Source organism: Pithys albifrons, chromosome 9 (assembly GCF_047495875.1).
Source record: "Pithys albifrons albifrons isolate INPA30051 chromosome 9, PitAlb_v1, whole genome shotgun sequence".
Taxonomy (NCBI): Eukaryota; Metazoa; Chordata; class Aves; order Passeriformes; family Thamnophilidae; genus Pithys; species Pithys albifrons.
In genome coordinates this window covers 38,874,828-38,896,417 of record NC_092466.1, presented here as the reverse complement: position 1 = coordinate 38,896,417, position 21,590 = coordinate 38,874,828, and positions in this window count along the sequence as shown.

Here is a 21,590-nt window from a genome sequence, read left to right as displayed (position 1 = left end):
TGATGGAGTCCCATTAAGCCTAGAAAACGAGAAATCGATTCCTGTCCTCGCACCTTTTCCCAGGGAGGAATCTTCATCGGTCTGGAATTCTGGAATGAGAAACGGCAATTTCTGGGACCAGCATGTGGCACGCACTGTCGAGCTTTCCGCCCAGAGAAAAGGAGGCAACCTCTGGCTGTCATATGCCAATGATGGGCCCCCATTAACACTAGAAATGGAACAATTGCTTTCTGTCGTGGGAGCCTTTTCCCTGGGAGGAGTCGTCATCTATCCGGAATTCTGGGCTGAACAAAGCACTTTCTCTGACCTGCACGTGGCAGGCACCATCTAGCTTTGCGCCCAGGGAAAAGGTGGCAGCCTTGGGCTCTCAGGTGCCAATGATGGGTCCCCATTAACACTAGAAAAATAACAATCGCTTTCTGTCCTGGCACCTTTTCCCTGGGAGGAATTTTCGTCCATCTGGAATTCTGGGCTGAAAAACGGCACTTCCCCGGACCTGCAAGTGGAACGCACCGTCGAGCTTTGTGCCCAGGCAAAAGGTGGCAGCCTTGGGCTCTCAGGTGCCAATGATGGGGCCCCATTAACCCTAGAAAAGGCACAATCGCTTTCTGTCCTGGCACCTTATCCCAGGGAGAAATCTTCGCTGGCCTGGAATTCTGGGATGAGAAATGGCACATTCCCGGACTTGCAAGTGGCACACGCCGTCAACATTTGTGCCCAGGGAAAAGATGGCAGTCTTAGGCTCCCAGGTGTCAATTTTGGGGCCCCATTACCCCTAGAAAAGGCCCAATCGCTTTCTGTCCTGACACCTTGTCCCAGGGAGGAATCTTCGTCCGTCTGGAAATCTGGGTTCAAAAATGGCACTGCCACAAACACGCACAAGGTACACACCGTCAACATTTGCGCCCAGGGAAAAGGGGGCAGCCTTGGGCTCTCAGCTTCCAATGATGGTGCCCCATTACCCCTACAAAAGGCACAATGGCTTTCTGTCCTGGCACCTTTTCCCAGGGAGGAATCTTCATCGGTTTGGAATTCTGGTCTGAGAATCGGCACTTTCCCGGACCCGCAAGTGGAATGCACCATCGAGCTTTGCGTCCAGGGAAAAGGTGGCAGTCTTGGGCTCTCAGGTGCCAATGATGGGGCCCCATTACCTTTACTAAAAGCACAATGGCTTTCTGTCCTGGCACCTTTTCCCTGGGAGAAATCTTCATCAGCCTCGAATCCTGGCATGAGAAAGAGCACATTCCGGGACCGCAAGTGGCACGCACCGTCGAGCTTTGCGCTCAGGGAAAAGATTGCAGCCTTCGGCTTTCAGGTGCCAATGATGTGCCCCCATTACTCCTAGAAAAGGAGAAATCCATTCCTGTCCTGGCACATTTTCCCAGGGAGGAGTCTTCATCAGTCTGGAATTTTGGAATGAGAAACGGCAATTTCCCGGACCCTCACGTAGCACGCATGGTCGAGCTTTGCGCCCAGGGTATAGGAGGCAACCTTGGGCTCTCAGGTGCCAATGATGGGGCCCGATTAACCCTAGAAATGGAACAATCGCTTTCTGTCCTGGGAGCCTCTTCCCTGTGAGGAGTCTTCATCCGTCTGGAATTCAGGGCTGAAAAACGGCACTTTCCCCGACAAGAAAGTGGTACGCGCCGTTGATGTTTGCGCCCACGGAAAAGGTGGCAGCCTTGAACTCTCAGGTGCCAATGATGGGGCACCATTGACCCTAGAAAAGGACAATTCGATTTCTGACCTGGCACCTTTTCCCTGGGAGGTATCTTCGTATGTCTGGAATTCTGGGCTGAAAAATGGCACTTCCCCGGACCCGCAAGTGGCACGCGCGGTCGACATTTGCGCCCAGGGAATAGGTGGCAGCCTTGGGCTCTCAGGTGCCAATGATGGGGTCCCATTAAGCCTAGAAAAGGAGAAATCGATTCCTGTCCTGGGAACCTTTTCCCTGGGAGGAATCTTCATCGGACTGGAATTCTGGAATGAGAAACGGCAATTTCTGGGACCAGCATGTGGCACGCTGTGTCGAGCTTTGCGCCCAGGGAAAAGGAGGCAACCTCTGGCTGTCATATGCCAATGACGGGCCCCCATTAACACTAGAAATGGAACAATCGCTTTCTGTCCTGGGAGCCTTTTCCCTGGGAGGAGTTGTCATCCGTCTGGAATCCTGGGCTGAAGAAAGCACTTTCTCTGACCTGCACGTGGCAGGCACCATCTAGCTTTGCGCTCAGGGAAAAGGTGGCAGCCTTGGGCTCTCAGGTGCCAACGATGGGTCCCCATTAACACTAGATAAATAACAATCGCTTTCTGTCCTGGTACCTTTTCCCAGGGAGGAATCTTCGTCGGTCTGGAGTTCTGGCCTGAAAACGGATCTTTCCCTTACCCGCATGTGGCACGCACCGTCGAGCTTTGCGTCCAGGCAAAAGGTGGCAGCCCTGGGCTCTCAGGTGCCAATGATGGAGTGCCATTAAGCCTAGAAAACGAGAAATCGATTCCTGTCCTCGCACCTTTTCCCAGGGAGGAATCTTCATCGGTCTGGAATTCTGGAATGAGAAACGGCAATTTCTGGGACCAGCATGTGGCACGCACTGTCGAGCTTTCCGCCCAGAGAAAAGGAGGCAACCTCTGGCTGTCATATGCCAATGATGGGCCCCCATTAACACTAGAAATGGAACAATTGCTTTCTGTCGTGGGAGCCTTTTCCCTGGGAGGAGTCGTCATCTATCCGGAATTCTGGGCTGAACAAAGCACTTTCTGTGACCTGCACGTGGCAGGCACCATCTAGCTTTGCGCCCAGGGAAAAGGGTGCAGCCTTGGGCTCTCAGGTGCCAATGATGGGGCCCCATTAACACTAGAAAAATAACAATCGCTTTCTGTCCTGGCACCTTTTCCCTGGGAGGAATTTTCGTCCATCTGGAATTCTGGGCTGAAAAACGGCACTTCCCCGGACCTGCAAGTGGAACGCACCGTCGAGCTTTGTGCCCAGGCAAAAGGTGGCAGCCTTGAACTCTCAGGTGCCAATGATGGGGCCCCATTGACCCTAGAAAAGGCACAATCGCTTTCTGTCCTGGCACCTTATCCCAGGGAGAAATCTTCGCTGGCCTGGAATTCTGGGATGAGAAATGGCACATTCCCGGACTTGCAAGTGGCACACGCCGTCAACATTTGCGCCCAGGGAAAAGATGGCAGTCTTAGGCTCCCAGGTGTCAATTTTGGGGCCCCATTACCCCTAGAAAAGGCCCAATCGCTTTCTGTCCTGACACCTTGTCCCAGGGAGGAATCTTCGTCCGTCTGGAAATCTGGGTTCAAAAATGGCACTGCCACAAACACGCACAAGGTATACACCGTCAACATTTGCGCCCAGGGAAAAGGGGGCAGCCTTGGGCTCTCAGCTTCCAATGATGGTGCCCCATTACCCCTACAAAAGGCACAATGGCTTTCTGTCCTGGCACCTTTTCCCAGGGAGGAATCTTCATCGGTTTGGAATTCTGGTCTGAGAATCGGCACTTTCCCGGACCCGCAAGTGGAATGCACCATCGAGCTTTGCGTCCAGGGAAAAGGTGGCAGTCTTGGGCTCTCAGGTGCCAATGATGGGGCCCCATTACCTTTACTAAAAGCACAATGGCTTTCTGTCCTGGCACCTTTTCCCTGGGAGGAGTCTTAATTTGTGTAAAATTCTGGGCTGCAAAATGGCACTTTCTGGGACCAGCACGTGGCACGCACTGTCGAGCTTAGCGCCCAGGGAAAAGGAGGCAACCTCTGGCTCTCAGATGCCAATGACGGGCCCCCATTAACACTAGAAATGGAACAATCGCTTTCTGTCCTGGGAGCCTTTTCCCTGGGAGGAGTCGTCATCCGTCTGGAATTCTGGGCTGAACAAAGCACTTTCTCTGACCTGCACGTGGAAGGCACCATCTAGCTTTGCGCCCAGGGAAAAGGTGGCAGCCTTGGGCTCTCAGGTGCCAATGATGGGTCCCCGTTAACACTAGATAAATAACAATCGCTTTCTGTCCTGGCACCTTTTCCCTGGGAGGAATCTTCATCCGTCTGGAATTCTGGGCTGAAAAATGGCACGTCCCAGGACCCGCAAGTGTAACGCACCGTCGAGCTTTGCGCCCAGGCAAAAGGTGGCAGCCTTGGGCTCTCAGGTGCCAATGATGGGGCCCCATTAACCTTAGAAAAGGCACAATCGCTTTCTGTCCTGGCACTTTCTCTCAGGGAGAAATCTTCGCTGGCCTGGAATTCTGGGATGAGAAACGGCACATTCCCGGACTTGTAAGTGGCACGCGCCGCAGAGCTTTGTGCCCAGGCAAAAGGTGGCAGCCTAGGGCTCTCAGGTGCCAAACATGGGGTTCCATTAGCTTTAGAAAAGACACAATTGCTTTCTGTCCTGGCACCTTTTCCCAGGGAGGAATCTTCATCGGTCTTGAATTCTGGGATGAGAAACGGCATTTTCCCGGACCCTCACGTAGCACGCATGATCGAGCTTTGCACGCAGGGTATAGGAGTCAACCTTGGGCTCTCAGGTGCCAATGATGGGGCCCGATTAACCCTAGAAATGGAACAATCGCTTTCTGTCCTGGGAGCCTCTTCCCTGTGAGGAGTCTTCATCCGTCTGGAATTCAGGGCTGAAAAACGGCACTTTCCCCGACAAGAAAGTGGTACGCGCCGTTGATGTTTGCGCCCACGGAAAAGGTGGCAGCCTTGAACTCTCAGGTGCCAATGATGGGGCACCCTTGACCCGAGAAAAGGACAATTCGATTTCTGACCTGGCACCTTTTCCCTGGGAGGTATCTTCGCCCGTCTGGAATTCTGGGCTGAAAAATGGCACTTCCCCGGACACGCAAGTGGCACGTGCCGTCGACATTTGCGCCCAGGGAAAAGGTGGCAGCCTTGGGCTCTCAGGTGCCAAGGATGGGGCCCCGTTAACACTAAAAAAATAACACTTGCTTTCTGTCCTGGCACTTTTCCCAGGGAGGAATCTTTGTTCGTCTGGAAATATGGGTTCAAAAATGGCGCTGCCCAAAACACGCACAATGTACACACCGTCGTGCTTTGCTCCCAGGGAAAAGGGGGCAGCCTTGGGCTCTCAGGTGGCAATGATGTTGCCCCATTACCCCTACAAAAGGCAGAATGGCTTTCTGTCCTGGCACCTTTTCCCAGGGAGGAATCTTCATCGGTTTGGAATTCTGGTCTGAGAATCGGCACTTTCCTGGACCCGTAAGTGGAACGCACCATCGAGCTTTGCGTCCAGGGAAAAGTTGGCAGTCTTGGGCTCTCAGGTGCCAATGATGGGGCCCCATTACCTTTACAAAAGGCACAATGGCTTTCTGTCCTGGCACCTTTTCCCTGGGAGGAGTCTTCATTGGTCTGGAATTCTGGGCTGTAAAATGGCACTTTCTGGGACCAGCACGTGGCACGCACTGTGGAGCTTTGCCCCCAGGGAAAAGGAGGCAACCTCTGGCTCTCAGATGCCAATGACGGGCCCCCATTAACACTAGAAATGGAAAAATCGCTTTCTGTCCCGGGAGCCTTTTCCCTGGGAGGAGTCGTCATCCATCTGGAATTCCGGGCTGAAGAAAGCACTTTCTCTGACCTGCACGTGGCAGGCACCATCTAGCTTTGCGCCCAGGGAAAAGGTGGCAGCCTTGGGCTCTCAGGTGCCAATGATGGGTCCCCGTTAACACTAGAAAAAACAATCGATTTCTGTCCTGGCACCTTTTCCCTGGGAGTAATTTTTGTCCCTCTGGAATTCTGGGCTGAAAATTTGCACTTCACTGGACCCGCAAGTGGAACGCACCATCGAGCATTGTGCCCAGGGAAAAGGTGGCAACCTTGGGCTCTCAGGTGTCAATTTTGGGGCCCCATTAACCCTAGAAAAGGCACAATCACTTTCTGTCCTGGCACCTTTTCCCAGGGAGAAATCTTCATCGGCCTGGAATTCTGGGATGAGAAACAGCACATTCCTGGACCCGCAAGTGGCACGCACCGTCGAGCTTTGCGCTCAGGGAAAAGATTGCAGCCTTCGGCTCTCAGGTGTCAATGATGGAGCCCCATTAACCCTGGAAAAGGATCAATCGCTTTCTGTCCTGACACCTTTTCCCAGGGAGGAATCTTCATCGGTCTGGAATTCTGGAATGAGAAACGGCAATTTCCCGGACCCTCACGTAGCACGCATGGTCGAGCTTTGCGCCCAGGGTATAGGAGGCAACCTTGGGCTCTCAGGTGCCAATGATGGGGCCCGATTAACCCTAGAAATGGAACAATCGCTTTCTGTCCTGGGAGCCTCTTCCCTGTGAGGAGTCTTCATCCGTCTGGAATTGAGGGCTGAAAAACGGCACTTTCCCGGACAAGAAAGTGGTACGCGCCGTTGATGTTTGCGCCCACAGAAAAGGTGGCAGCCTTGAACTCTCAGGTGCCAATGATGGGGCACCATTGACCCTAGAAAAGGACAATTCGATTTCTGACCTGGCACCTTTTCCCTGGGATGTATCTTCGTCTGTCTGGAATTTAAGGTTCAAAAATGGCACTGCCTGAAACCCGCACAAGGTACACACCATCGAGCTTTGCGCCCAGGCAAAAGGTGGCAGCCTTCATCTCTCAGTTGCCAATGATGGGTTCCCATTACTCCTAGAAAAGGAGAAATCGATTCCTGTCCTCGCACCTTTTCCCTGGGAGGAATCTTCATCGGTCTGGAATTCTGGAATGAGAAACGGCAATTTCCCGGACCCTCACGTAGCACGCACCGTCGAGCTTTGCACCCAGGTTAAAGGAGGCAAACTTGGGCTCTCAGGTGCCAATGATGCGGCCTGAATAACCCTAGAAATGGAACAATCGCTTTCTGTCCTGGCAGCTTTTCCCTGGGAGGAATCTTCATTGGTCTAGCATTCTGTGCTAAAAAATGGCACTTTCCCAGACAAGAAAGTGGCACGCACCCTCGACATTTGCGCCCAGGGAAAACGTGGCAGGCTTGGGCTCTCAGGTGGCAATGATGGGGCCTAGTTAACACGAGAAAAATAACACTTGCTTTCTGTCCTGGCACCTTTTCCCAGGGAGGAATCTTCGTCCGTCTTGAAATCTGGGTTCAAAAATGGCACTGCCCCAAACCCGAACAAGGTACACACTGTCGAGCTTTGCTCCCAGGGAAAAGGGGGCAGCCTTGGGCTCTCAGGTGCCAATGATGTTGCCCCATTACCCCTACAAAAGGCAGAATGGCTTTCTGTCCTGGCACCTTTTCCCAGGGAGGAATCTTCATCGGTTTGGAATTCTGGTCTGAGAATCGGCACTTTCCTGGACCCGCAAGTGGAACGCACCATCGAGCTTTGCATTTAGGGAAAAGGTGGCAGTCTTAGGCTCTCAGGTGCCAATGATGGGGCCCCATTACCTTTACAAAAGGCACAATGGCTTTCTGTCCTGGCACCTTTTCCCTGGGAGGAGTCTTCATTGGTCTGGAATTCTGGGCTGTAAAATGGCACTTTTTGGGACCAGCACGTGGCACGCACTGTCGTGCTTTGCGCCCAGGGAAAAGGAGGCAACCTCTGGCTCTCAGATGCCAATGACGGGCCCCCATTAACACTAGAAATGGAAGAATCGTTTTCTGTCTTGGGAGCCTTTTCCCTGGGAGGAGTCGTCATCCGTCTGGAATTCCGGGCTGAAGAAAGCACTTTCTCTGACCTGCACGTGCCAGGCACCATCTAGCTTTGCACCCAGGGAAAAGGTGGCAGCCTTGGGCTCTCAGTTGCCAATTTTGGGGCCCCATTAACCCTAGAAAAGGCACAATTGCTTTCTGTCCTGGCACCTTTTCCCAGGGAGAAATCTTCGCTGGCCTGGAATTCTGGAATGAGAAACGGCATATTCCCGGACTTGCAAGTGGCACGCGCCGTCGACATTTGCGCCCAGGGAAAAGGTGGCAGCCTTGGGCTCTCAGGTGCCAAAGATGGGCCCCCATTAACCCTAGAAAAGGCACAATGGCTTTCTGTCTTGACACCTTTTCCCAGAGAGGAATCGACTTCCGTCTGGAATTCTGGGCTGAAAAACGGCCCTTTCCCGGACCCGCACAGGGTATGCACCGTCGAGCTTTGCACCCAACGAAAAGGTGGCAGCCTTGGGCTCTCAGGTGCCAATGATGGGACCCAATTAGCATTACAAAATACACAGTGGCTTTGTCTCCTGGTACCTTTTCCCTCTGAGGAATCTTCATAGGTCTGGAATTCTGGGCTGAAAAATGGCACTTTCCCGGACCCGCACGTGGAACGGTCCGTCGAGCTTTGCGCCCAGGGAAAAGGTGGCAGTCTTGGGCTCTCAGGTGCCAATGATGGGGCCCCATTATCTTTACAAAAAGCACAATGGCTTTCTGTCCTGGCACCTTTTCCCTGGAAGAAGTCTTCATTGGTCTGGAATTCTTGGCTGTAAAATGGCACTTTCTGGGACCAGCACGTGGCACGCACTGTCGTGCTTTGCGCCCAGGGAAAAGGAGGCAACCTCTAGCTCTCAGATGCCAATGACGGGCCCCCATTAACACTAGAAATGGAACAATCACTTTCTGTCCTGGGAGCCTTTTCCCTGGGAGGAGTCGTCATCCGTCTGGAATCCTGGGCTGAACAAAGCACTTTCTCTGACCTGCACGTGGCAGGCACCATCTAGCTTTGCGCCCAGGGAAAAGGTGGCAGCCTTGGGCTCTCAGGTGCCAACGATGGGTCCCCGTTAACACTACATAAATAACAATCGCTTTCTGTCCTGGCACCTTTTCCCTGGGAGGAATTTTCGTCCGTCTGGAATTCTGGGCTGAAAAACGGCACTTCCCCGGACCTGCAAGTGGAACGCACCGTCGAGCTTTGTGCCCAGGCAAAAGGTGGCAGCCTTGGGCTCTCAGGTGCCAATGATGGGGCCCCATTAACCCTAGAAAAGGCACAATAGCTTTCTGTCCTGGCACCTTTTCCCAGGGAGAAATCTTCTCTGGCCTGGAATTGTGGGATGGGAAACGGCACATTCCCGGACTTGCATGTGGCACGCGCCGTCGAGCTTTGCGCCCAGGGAAAAGGTGGCAGCCTTGGGCTCTCAGGTGCCAATGATGGGGCCCAATTAGCATTACAAAATACACAATGGCGTTGTCTCCTGGTACCTTTTCCCTCTGAGGAATCTTCATAGGTCTGGAATTCTGGGCTGAAAAATGGCACTTTCCCGGACCCGCACGTGGAACGCTCCGTCGAGCTTTGCGCCCAGGGAAAAGGTGGCAGCCTTGGGCTCTCAGGTGTCAATTTTGGGGCCCCATTAACCCTAGAAAAGGAACAATCACTTTCTGTGCTGGCACATTTTCCCAGGGAGGAATCTTCATCGGTCTGGAATTCTGTAATGAGAAAAGGCAATTTCCCGGACCCTCACGTAGCACGCATGGTCGAGCTTTGTGCCCTGGGTATAGGAGGCAACCTTGGGCTCTCAGGTGCCAATGATGGGGCCGGATTAACCCTAGAAATGGAACAATCGCTTTCTGTCCTGGGATCCTCTTCCCTGTGAGGAGTCTTCATCCGTCTGGAATTGAGGGCTGAAAAACGGCACTTTCCCGGACAAGAAATTGGCACGTGCCGTTGATGTTTGCGCCCACGGAAAAGGTGGCAGCCTTGAACTCTCAGGTGCCAATGATGGGGCACCATTGACCCTAGAAAAAGATAATTCGATTTCTGACCTGGCACCTTTTCCCTGGGAGGTGTCTTGGTCCGTCTGGAATTCTGGGCTGAAAAATGGCACTTCCCCGGACCCGCAAGTGGCACGCGCCGTCGACATTTGCGCCCAGGGAAAAGGTGTCAGCCGTGGGCTCTCAGGTGCCAATGATGGGGCCCCGTTAACACTAGAAAAATAACATTTGCTTTCTGTCCTGGCACCTTTTCCCAGGGAGGAATCTTCGTCCATCTGGAAATCTGCGTTCAAAAATGGCACTGTCCCAAACCCGAACAAGGTACACTCCATCGAGGTTTGCGCCCAGGGAAAAGGGGGCAGCCTTGGGCTGTCAGCTGCCAATGATGGTGCCCCATTACCCCTACAAAAGGCACAATGGCTTTCTGTCCTGGCACCTTTTCCCAGGGAGGAATCTTCATCGGTTTGGAATTCTGGTCTGAGAATCGGCACTTTCCTGGACCCGCAAGTGGAACGCAACATCGAGCTTTGCGTCCAGGGAAAAGGTGGCAGTCTCGGGCTCTCAGGTGCCAATGATGGGGCCCCATTACCTTTACAAAAAGCACAATGGCTTTCTGTCCTGGCACCTTTTCCCTGGGAGGAGTCTTCATTGGTCTGGAATTCTGGGCTGTAAAATGGCACTTTCTGGGACCAGCACGTGGCACGCACTGTCGTGCTTTGCGCCCAGGGAAAAGGAGGCAACCTCTGGCTCTCAGATGCCAATGACGGGCCCCCATTAACACTAGAAATGGAACAATCCCTTTCTGTCCTGGGAGCCATTCCCCTGGGAGGAGTCGTCAGCCGTCTGGAATCCTGGGCTGAACAAAGCACTTTCTCTGACCTGCACGTGGCAGGCACCATCTAGCTTTGCGCCCAGGGAAAAGGTGGCAGCCTTGGGCTCTCAGGTGCCAACGATGGGTCCCCGTTAACACTAGATAAATAACAATCGCTTTCTGTCCTGGCACCTTTTCCCTGGGAGGAATTTTCTTCCGTCTGGAATTCTGGGCTGAAAAACGGCACTTCCCGAGACCTGCAAGTGGAATGCACCGTCGAGCTTTGTGCCCAGGCAAAAGGTGGCAGCCTTGGGCTCTCAGGTGCCAATGATGGTGCCCCATTACCCCTACAAAAGGCACAATGGCTTTCTGTCCTGGCACCTTTTCCCAGGGAGGAATCTTCATTGGTCTGGAATTCGGGACTGAAAACGGCTCTTTCCCTTACCCGCATGTGGCACGCACCGTCGAGCTTTGAGCCCAGGGAAAAGGTGGCAGCCCCTGGCTCTCAGCTGCTAATTTTGGGGCCCCATTAACCCTAGAAAAGGCACAATCGCTTTCTGTCCTGGCACCTTTTCCCAGGGAGAAATCTTCGCTGGCCTGGAATTCTGGGATGAGAAACGGCACATTCCCGGACTTGCAAATGGCACGCGCCGTCGACATTTGCGCCCAGGGAAAAGGTGTCAGCCTTGGGCTCTCAGGTGCCAAAGATGGGGCCCCATTACCCCTAGAAAAGGCACAATGGCTTTCTGTCCTGACACCTTTTCCCAGAGAGGAATCGACTTCCGTCTGGAATTCTGGGCTGAAAAACGGCCCTTTCCCGGACCCGCACAGGGGATGCACCGTCGAGCTTTGCACCCAGGGAAAAGGTGTCAGCCTTGGGCTCTCAGGTGCCAATGATGGGGCCCAATTAGCATTACAAAATACACAATGGCTTTGTCTCCTGGTACCTTTTCCCTCTGAGGAACCTTCATAGGTCTGGAATTCTGGGCTGAAAAATGGCACTTCCCCGGACCCGCACGTGGAACGCTCCGTCGAGATTTGCGCCCAGGGAAAAGGTGGCAGCCTTGGGCTCTCAGCTGCCAATTTTGGGGCCCCATTAACCCTAGAAAAGGAACAATCGCTTTCTGTCCTGACACCTTTTCCCCGGGAGGAATCTTCATCGGCCTTGAATTCTGGGATGAGAAACAGCATATTCCTGGACCTGCAAGTGGCACGCACCGTCGAGCTTTGTGCTCAGGGAAAAGGTTGCAGCCTTGGGCTCTCAGGTGTCAATGATGGAGCCCCACTAACCCTAGAAAAGGAACAATCCCTTTCTGTCCTGACACCTTTTCCCAGGGAGGAATCTTCATCGGTCTGGAATTCTGGAATGAGAAACGGCAATTTCCCAGACCCTCACGTAGCTCGCATGGTCGAGCTTTGCGCCCAGGGTATAGGAGGCAACCTTGGGCTCTCAGGTGCCAATGATGGGGCCCAATTAACCCTAGAAATGGAACAATCGCTTTCTGTCCTGGGAGCCTCTTCCCTGTGAGGAGTCTTCATCCGTCTGGAATTCAGGGCTGAAAAACGGCACGTTCCCGGACAAGAAAGTGGTACGCGCCGTTGATGTTTGCGCCCACGGAAAAGGTGGCAGCCTTGAACTCTCAGGTGCCAATGATGGGGCACCATTGACCCTGGAAAAGGACCATTCGATTTCTGACCTGGCACCTTTTCCCTGGGAGGTGTCTTCGTCCGTCTGGAATTCTGGGCTGAAAAACGGCACGTTCCCGGAACCGCAAGTGGCACGCGCCGTCGACATTTGCGCCCAGGGAAAAGGTGGCAGCCTTGGGCTCTCAGGTGCCAATGATGGGGCCCCGTTAACACTTGCTTTCTGTCCTGGCACCTTTTCCCAGGGAGGAATCTTTGTTCGCCTGGAAATCTGGCTTCAAAAATGGCACTGCCCCTAACCCTCACAAGGTACACTCCATCGAGCTTTGCGCCCAGGGAAAAGGGGGCAGCCTTGGGCTCTCAGGTGCCAATGATGGTGCCCCATTACCCCTACAAAAGGCACAATGGCTTTCTGTCCTGGCACCTTTTCCCAGGGAGGAATCTTCATCGGTTTGGAATTCTGGTCTTGAAATCTGCACTTTCCTGGACCCGCAAGTGGAACGCACCATCGAGCTTTGCGTCCAGGGAAAAGGTGGCAGTCTTGGGCTCTCAGGTGCCAATGATGGGGCCCCATTACCTTTACAAAAAGCAGAATGCCTTTCTGTCCTGGCACCTTTTCCCTGGGATGAGTCTTCATTGGTCTGGAATTCTGGGCTGTAAAATGGCACTTTCTGAGACCAGCACCTGGCACTCACTGTCGTGCTTTGCGCCCAGGGGAAAGGAGGCAACCTCTGGCTCTCAGATGCCAATGACGGGCCCCCATTAACACTAGAAATGGAACAATCGCTTTCTGTCCTGGGAGCCCTTTCTCTGGGAGGAGTCGTCAGCCGTCTGGAATCCTGGGCTGAACAAAGGTCTTTCTCTGACCTGCACGTGGCAGGCACCATCTAGCTTTGCGCCCAGGGAAAAGGTGGCAGCCTTGGGCTCTCAGGTGCCAACGATGGGTCCCCGTTAACACTAGAAAAATAACACTTGCTTTCTGTCCTCGCACCATTTCTCAGGGAGGAATCTTCGTCCGTCTGGAAATCTGGGTTCAAAAACGGCACTTCCCCAGACCTGCAAGTGGAACGCACCGTCGAGCTATGTGCCCAGGGAAAAGGTGTCAGCCTTGGGCTCTCAGGTGCCAATCATGGGGCCCCATTACCCCTAGAAAAAGAACAATCGCTTTCTGTCCTGGCACCTTTTCCCTGGGAGGAATCTTCATTGGTCTGGAATTCTGGGCTGAAAACGGCTCTTTCCCTTACCCGCATGTGGCATGCACCGTCGAGCTTTGCGCCCAGGGAAAAGGTGGCAGCCCTGGGCTCTCAGCTGCCAATTTTGGGGCCCCATTAACACTAGAAAAGGCGCAATCGCTTTCTGTCCTGGCACCTTTTCCCAGGGAGAAATCTTCGCTGGCCTGGAATTCTGGGATGAGAAACGGTACATTCCCGGACTTGGAAATGGCACGCACCGTCGACATTTGCGCCCAGGGAAAAGGTGGCAGCCTTGGGCTCTCAGGTGCCAAAGATGGGGCCCCATTACCTCTAGAAAAGGCACAATGGCTTTCTGTCCTGACACCTTTTCCCAGAGAGGAATCGACTTCCCTCTGGAATTCTGGGCTGAAAAACGGCCCTTTCCCGGACCCGCACAGGGTATGCACCATCGAGCTTTGCGCCCAGGGAAAAGGTGTCAGCCTTGGGCTCTCAGGTGCCAATGATGGGGCCCAATTAGCATTACAAAATACACAATGGCTTTGTCTCCTGGTACCTTTTCCCTCTGAGGAATCTTCATAGGTCTGGAATTCTGGGCTGAAAAATGTCACTTCCCCGGACCCGCACGTAAAACGCTCCGTCGAGCTTTGCGCCCAGGGAAAAGGTGGCAGCCTTGGGCTCTCAGCTGTCAATTTTGGGGCCCCATTAACCCTAGAAAAGGCACAATTGCTTTCTGCACTGGCACCTTTTCCCTGGGAGAAATCTTCATCGGCCTGGAATTCTGGGATGAGAAACAGCACATTCCTGGACCCGCAAGTGGCACGCACCGTCGAGCTTTGTGCTCAGGGAAAGGGTTGCAGCCTTCGGCTCTCAGGTGTCAATGATGGAGCCCGATGAACCCTAGAAAAGGAACAATCGCTTTCTATCCTGACACCTTTTCCCAGGGAGGAATCTTCATCGGCCTGGAATTCTGGAATGAGAAAGGGCAATTTCCCGGACCCTCACGTAGCTCGCATGGTCGAGCTTTGCGCCCAGGGTATAGGAGGCAACCTTGGGCTCTCAGGTGCCAATGATGGGGCCCAATTAACCCTAGAAATGGAACAATCGCTTTCTGTCCTGGGAGCCTCTTCCCTGTGAGGAGTCTTCATCCATCTGGAATTCAGAGCTGAAAAACGGCACTTTCCCGGACAAGAAAGTGGCACGTGCCGTTGATGTTTGCGCCCACGGAAAAGGTGGCAGCCTTGAACTCTCAGGTGCCAATGATGGGGCACCATTGACCCTAGGAAAGGACAATTGGATTTCTGACCTGGCACCTTTTCCCTGGGAGGTGTCTTCGTCCGTCTGGAATTCTGGGCTGAAAAATGGCACGTCCCGGAACACGCAAGTGGCACGCGCCGTCGACATTTGCGCCCAGGGAAAAGGTGGCAGCCTTGGGCTCTCAGGTGCCAATGATGGGGCCCCGTTAACACTAGAAAAATAACATTTGCTTTCTGTCCTGGCACCTTTTCCCAGGGAGGAATCTTGGTCCGTCTGGAAATCTGGGTTCAAAAATGGCACTGCCCCAAACCCGCACAAGGTACACACCGTCGAGCTTTGCGCCCAGGGAAAAGGGGGCAGCCTTGGGCTCTCAGGTGCCAATGATGGTGCCCCATTACCCCTACAAAAGGCACAATGGCTTTCTGTCCTGGCACCTTTTCCCTGGGAGGAATCTTCATTGGTCTGGAATTCTGGGCTGAAAACGGCTCTTTCCCTTACCCGCATGTGGCACGAACCATCGAGCTTTGAGCCCAGGGAAAAGGTGGCAGCCCTGCGCTCTCAGCTGCCAATTTTGGGGCCCCATTAACCCTAGAAAAGGCACAATCGCTTTCTGTCCTGGCACCTTTTCCCAGGGAGAAATCTTCTCTGGCCTGGAATTCTGGGATGAGAAACGGCACGTTCCCGGACTTGCAAATGGCACGCGCCGTCGACATTTGCGCCCAGGGAAAAGGTGGCAGCCTTCGGCTCTCAGGTGCCAAAGATGGGGCCCCATTACCCCTAGAAAAGGCACAATGGCTTTCTGTCTTGACACCTTTTCCCAGAGAGGAATCGACTTCCCTCTGGAACTCTGGGTTGAAAAACGGCCCTTTCCCGGACCCGCACAGGGGATGCACTGTCGAGCTTTGCACCAAGGGAAAAGGTGTCAGCCTTGGGCTCTCAGGTGCCAATGCTGGGGCCCAATTAGCATCACAAAATACACAATGGCTTTGTCTCCTGGTACCTTTTCCCTCTGAGGAATCTTCATAGGTCTGGAATTCTGGGCTGAAAAATGGCACTTTCCCGGACCCGCACGTGGAACGCTCCGTCGAGCTTTGCGCCCAGGGAAAAGGTGGCAGCCTTGGGCTCTCAGGTGTCAATTTTGGGGCCCCATTAACCCTAGAAAAGGCACAATTGCTTTCTGCCCTGGCACCTTTTCCCAGGGAGGAATCTTCATCGGCCTCGAATTCTGGGATGAGAAACAGCATATTCCTGGACCCGCAAGTGGCACGCACCGTCGAGCTTTGCGCTCAGGGAAAAGGTTGCAGTCTTCGGCTCTCAGATGTCAATGATGGTGCCCCACTAACTCTAGAAAAGGAACAATCCCTTTCTGTCCTGACACCTTTTCCCAGGGAGGAATCTTCATCGGTCTGGAATTCTGGAATGAGAAACGGCAATTTCCCGGACCCTCACGAAGCTCGCATGGTCGAGCTTTGCGCCCAGGGTATAGGAGGCAACCTTGGGCTCTCAGGTGCCAATGATGGGGCCCAATTAACCCTAGAAATGGAACAATCGCTTTTTGTCCTGGGATCCTCTTCCCTGTGAGGAGTCTTCATCCGTCTGGAATTGAGGGCTGAAAAACGGCACTTTCCCGGACAAGAAAGTGGCACGTGCCGTTGATGTTTGCGCCCACGGAAAAGGTGGCAGCCTTGAACTCTCAGGTGCCAATGATGGGGCACCATTGACCCTAGAAAAGGACAATTGGATTTCTGACCTGGCACCTTTTCCCTGGGAGGTGTCTTGGTCCGTCTGGAATTCTGGGCTGAAAAATGGCACTTCCCCGGAACCGCAAGTGGCAAGCGCCGTCAACATTTGCGCCCAGGGAAAAGATGGCAGCCTTGGGCTCTCAGGTGCCAATGATGGGGCCCCGTTAACACTTGCTTTCTGTCCTGGCACCTTTTCCCAGGGAGGAATCTTCGTCCGCCTGGAAATCTGGGTTCAAAAATGGCACTGCCCCAAACCCGCACAAGGTACACAGTGTCGAGCTTTGCGCCCAGGGAAAAGGGGGCAGCCTTGGGCTCTCAGGTGCCAATGATGGTGCCCCATTACCCCTACAAAAGGCACAATGGCTTTCTGTCCTGGCACCTTTTCCCAGGGAGGAATCTTCATCGGTTTGGAATTGAGGTCTGAGAATCGGCACTTTCCTGGACCCGCAAGTGGAACGCACCATCGAGCTTTGCGTCCAGGGAAAAGGTGGCAGTCTTGGGCTCTCAGGTGCCAATGATGGGCCCCATTACCTTTACAAAAAGCACAATGGCTTTCTGTCCTGGCACCTTTTCCCTGGGAGGAGTCTTCATTGGTCTGGAATTCTGGGCTGTAAAATGGCACTTTCTGGGACCAGCACGTGGCACGCACTGTCGTGCTTTCCACCCACGGAAAAGGAGGCAACCTCTGGCTCTCAGATGCCAATGATGGGCCCGCATTAACACTAGAAATGGAACAATCGCTTTTTGTCCCGGGAGCCTTTTCCCTGGGAGGAGTCGTCATCCGTCTGGAATCCTGGGCTGAACAAGGGTCTTTCTCTGACCTGCACATGGCAGGCACCATCTAGCTTTGTGCCCAGGGAAAAGGTGGCATCCTTGGGCTCTCAGGTGCCAATGATGGTGCCCCGTTAACACTAGATAAATAACAATCTCTTTCTGTCCTGGCACCTTTTCCCTGGGAGGAATTTTCGTCCGTCTGGAATTCTGGGCTGAAAAACGGCACTTCCCCGGACCTGCAAGTGGAATGCACCCTTGAGCTTTGCGCCCAGGCAAAAGGTGGCAGCCTTGGGCTCTCAGGTGCCAATGATGGGGCCCCATTACCCCTAGAAAAAGAACAATCACTTTCTGTCCTGGCACCTTTTCCCTGGGAGGAATCTTCATTGGTCTGGAATTCTGGGCTGAAAACGGCTCTTTCCCTTACCCGCATGTGGCACGCACCGTCGAGCTTTGCGCCCAGGGAAAAGGTGGCAGCCCTGGGCTCTCAGCTGCTAATTTTGGGGCCCCATTAACCCTAGAAAAGGCACAATCGCTTTCTGTCCTGGCACCTTTTCCCAGGGAGAAATCTTCTCTGGCCTGGAATTCTGGGATGAGAAATGGCACATTCCCGGACTTGCAAGTGGCACGCGCCGTCTACATTTGCGTCCAGGGAAAAGGGGGCAGCCTTGGGCTCTCAGGTAGCAATGATGGTGCCCCATTACCCCTAGAAGAGGCACAATGGATTTCTGTCCTGGCACCTTTTCCCTGGGAGGAATCTTCATCGGTTTGGAATTCTGGACTGAGAATCCGCACTTTCCTGGACCCGCAAGTGGAACGCACCATCGAGCTTTGCGTCCAGGGAAAAGGTGGCAGTCTTGGGCTCTCAGGTGCCAATGATGGGGCCCCACTACCTTTACAAAAAGCACAATGGCTTTCTGTCCTGACACCTTTTCCCTGGGAGGAGTCTTCATTGGTCTGGAATTCTGGGCTGTAAAATGGCACTTTCTGGGACCAGCACGTGGCACGCACTGTCGTGCTTTGCGCCCAGGGAAAAGGAGGCAACCTCTGGCTCTCAGATGCCAATGACGGACCCCCATTAACACTAGAAATGGAACAATCACTTACTGTCGTGGGAGCCCTTTCCCTCGGAGGATTCGTCTGGAATCCTGGGCTGAACAAAGCACTTTCTCTGACCTGCACGTGGCAGGCACCATCTAGCTTTGCGCCCAGGGAAAAGGTGGCAGCCTTGGGCTCTCAGGTGCCAATGATGGGGCCCCGTTAACACTAGAAAAATAACACTTGCTTTCTGTCCTGGCACCTTTTACCAGGGAGTAATCTTCATCCATCTGGAAATCTGGGTTCAAAAATGGCACTACCCCAAACCCGCACAAGGTACACACCGTCGAGCTTTGCGCCCAGGGAAAGGTGGCAGCCTTGGGCTCTCAGCTGCCAATGATGGTGACCCATTACCCTACAAAAGGCACAATGGCTTTCTGTCCTGGCACCTTTTCCCAGGGAGGAATCTTCATCGGTTTGGAATTCTGGTCTGAGAATCGGCACTTTCCTGGACCCGCAAGTGGAACGCACCATCGAGCTTTGCGTCCAGGGAAAAGGTGGCAGCCTTGGGCTCTCAGGTTCCAATGATGGGGCCCCATTACCTTTACAAAAAGCACAATGGCTTTCTGTCCTGGCACCTTTTCCCTGGGAGGAATCTTCATCGGTTTGGAATTCTGGTCTGAGAATCGGCACTTTCCTGGACCCGCACGTGGAACGCTCCGTCGAGCTTTGCGCCCAGGGAAAAGGTGGCAGCCTTGGGCTCTCAGGTGCCAACGATGGGTCTCCGTTAACACTAGAGAAATAACCGTCGTTTTCAGTCCTGGCACCCTTTCCCTGGGAGGAATTTTCGTCCGTCTGGAATTCTGGGCTGAAAAACAGCACTTCCCCGGACCTGCAAGTGGAATGCGCCGTCGACTTTTGCGCCCAGGGAAAAGGTGGCAGTCTTGGGCTCTCAGGTGCCAATGATGGGGCCCCGTTAACACTTGCTTTCTGTCCTGGCACCTTTTCCCAGGGAGGAATCTTGGTCCGTCTGGAAATCTGGCTTCAAAAATGGCACTGCCCCAAACCCGCACAAAGTACACACCGTCGAGCTTTGCGCCCAGGGAAAAGGGGGCAGCCTTGGGCTCTCAGCTGCCAATGATGGTTCCCCATTACCCCTACAAAAGGCACAATGGCTTTCTGTCCTGGCACGTTTTCCCAGGGAGGAATCTTCATCGGTTTGGAATTCTGGTCTGAGAATCGGCACTTTCCTGGACCCGCAAGTGGAACGCACCAACGAGCTTTGCGTCCAGGGAAAAGGGGGCAGCCTTGGGCTCTCAGCTGCCAATGATGGTTCCCCATTACCCCTACAAAAGGCACAATGGCTTTCTGTCCTGGCACCTTTTTCCCGGGAGGAATCTTCATCGGTTTGGAATTCTGGGATGAGAAACAGCACATTCCTGGACCCGCAAGTGGAATGCACCGTCGAGCTTTGTGCCCAGGCAAAAGGTGGCAGCCTTGGGCTCTCAGGTGCCAATGATGGGGCCCCATTACTCATAGAAAAATAAAAATCGCTTTCTGTCCTGGCACCTTTTCCCTGGGAGGAATCTTCATTGGTCTGGAATTCTAGGCTGAAAACGGCTCTTTCCCTTACCCGCATGTGGCACGCACCGTCGAGCTTTGAGCCCAGGGAAAAGGTGGCAGCCCTGGGCTCTCAGCTGCCAATTTTGGGGCCCCATTAACCCTAGAAAAAGCACAATGGCTTTCTGTCCTGGCACCTTTTCCCAGGGAGAAATCTTCGCTGGCCTGGAATTCTGGGATGAGAAACGGCACATTCCCGGACTTGCAAGTGGCACGTGCCGTCGACATTTGCGCCCAGGGAAAAGGGGGCAGCCTTGGGCTCTCAGGTGCCAAAGATGGGGCCCCATTACCCCTAGAAAAGGCACGATGGCTTTCTGTCCTGACACCTTTTCCCAGAGAGGAATCGACTTCTGTCTGGAATTCTGGGCTGAAAAACAGCCCTTTCCCGGACCCGCACAGGGTATGCACCGTCGAGCTTTGCACCCAGGGAAAAGGTGGCAGCCTTGGGCTCTCAGGTGCCAATGATGGGGCCCAATTAGCATCACAAAATACACAATGGCTTTGTCTCCTGGTACCTTTTCCCTCTGAGGAATCTTCATAGGTCTGGAATTCTGGGCTGAAAAATGACACTTTCACGGACCCGCACATGGAACGCTTTGTCGAGCGTTGCGCCCAGGGAAAAGGTGGCAGCCTTGGGCTCTCAGGTGTCAATTTTGGGGCCCCATTAACCCTTGAAAAGGCACAATTGCTTTCTGCACTGGCACCTTTTCCCTGGGAGAAATCTTCATCGGCCTGGAATTCTGGGATGAGAAACAGCACATTCCTGGACCCGCAAGTGGCACGCACCGGCGAGCTTTGCGCTCAGGGAAAAGGTTGCAGCCTTCGACTCTCAGGTGTCAATGATGGAGACCCATTAACCCTAGAAAAGGAACAATCAATTCCTGCGCTGGCACCTTTTCCCAGGGAGGAATCTTCATCGGTCTGGAATTCTGGAATGAGAAAGGTCAATTTCCCGGACCCTCACATAGCACGCATGGTCGAGCTTTGTGCCCAGGGTATAGGAGGCAACCTTGGGCTCTCAGGTGCCAGTGATGGAGCCCGATTAACCCTAGAAATGGAACAATCGCTTTCTGTCCTGGGAGCCTCTTCCCTGTGAGGAGTCTTCATCTGTCTGGAATTGAGGGCTGAAAAACAGCACTTTCCCGGACAAGAAAGTGGCACGTGCCGTTGATGTTTGCGCCCACGGAAAAGGTGGCAGCCTTGAACTCTGAGGTGCCAATGATGGGGCACCATTGACCCTAGAAAAGAACAATTGGATTTCTGACCTGGCACCTTTTCCCTGGGAGGTGTCTTCGTCCGTCTGGAATTCTGGGCTGAAAAATGGCACTTCCCTGGACCCGGAGGTGGCACGCGCCGTCGACATTTGCGCCCAGGGAAAAGGTGGCAGCCTTGGGCTCTCAGGTGCCAATGATGGGGCCCCGTTAACACTAGAAAAATAACATTTGCTTTCTGTCCTGGCACATTTTCCCAGAGAGGAATCTTCGTCCGTCTGGAAATCTGGGTTCAAAAATGGCACTGCCCCAAACCCGCACAAGGTACACACCGTCGAGCTTTGCGCCCAGGGAAAAGGGGGCAGCCTTGGGCTCTCAGCTGCCAATGATGGTGCCCCATTACCCCTACAAAAGGCACAATGGCTTTCTGTCCTGGCACCTTTTCCCAGGGAGGAATCTTCATCGGTTTGGAATTCTGGTCTGAGAATCGGCACTTTCCTGGACCCGCAAGTGGAACGCACCAACGAGCTTTGCGTCCAGGGAAAAGGTGGCAGTCTCGGGCTCTCAGGTGCCAATGATGGTGCCCCATTACCCCTACAAAAGGCTAAATGGCTTTCTGTCCTGTGCACGTTTTCCCTGGGAGGAGTCTTCATTGGTCTGGAATTCTGGGCT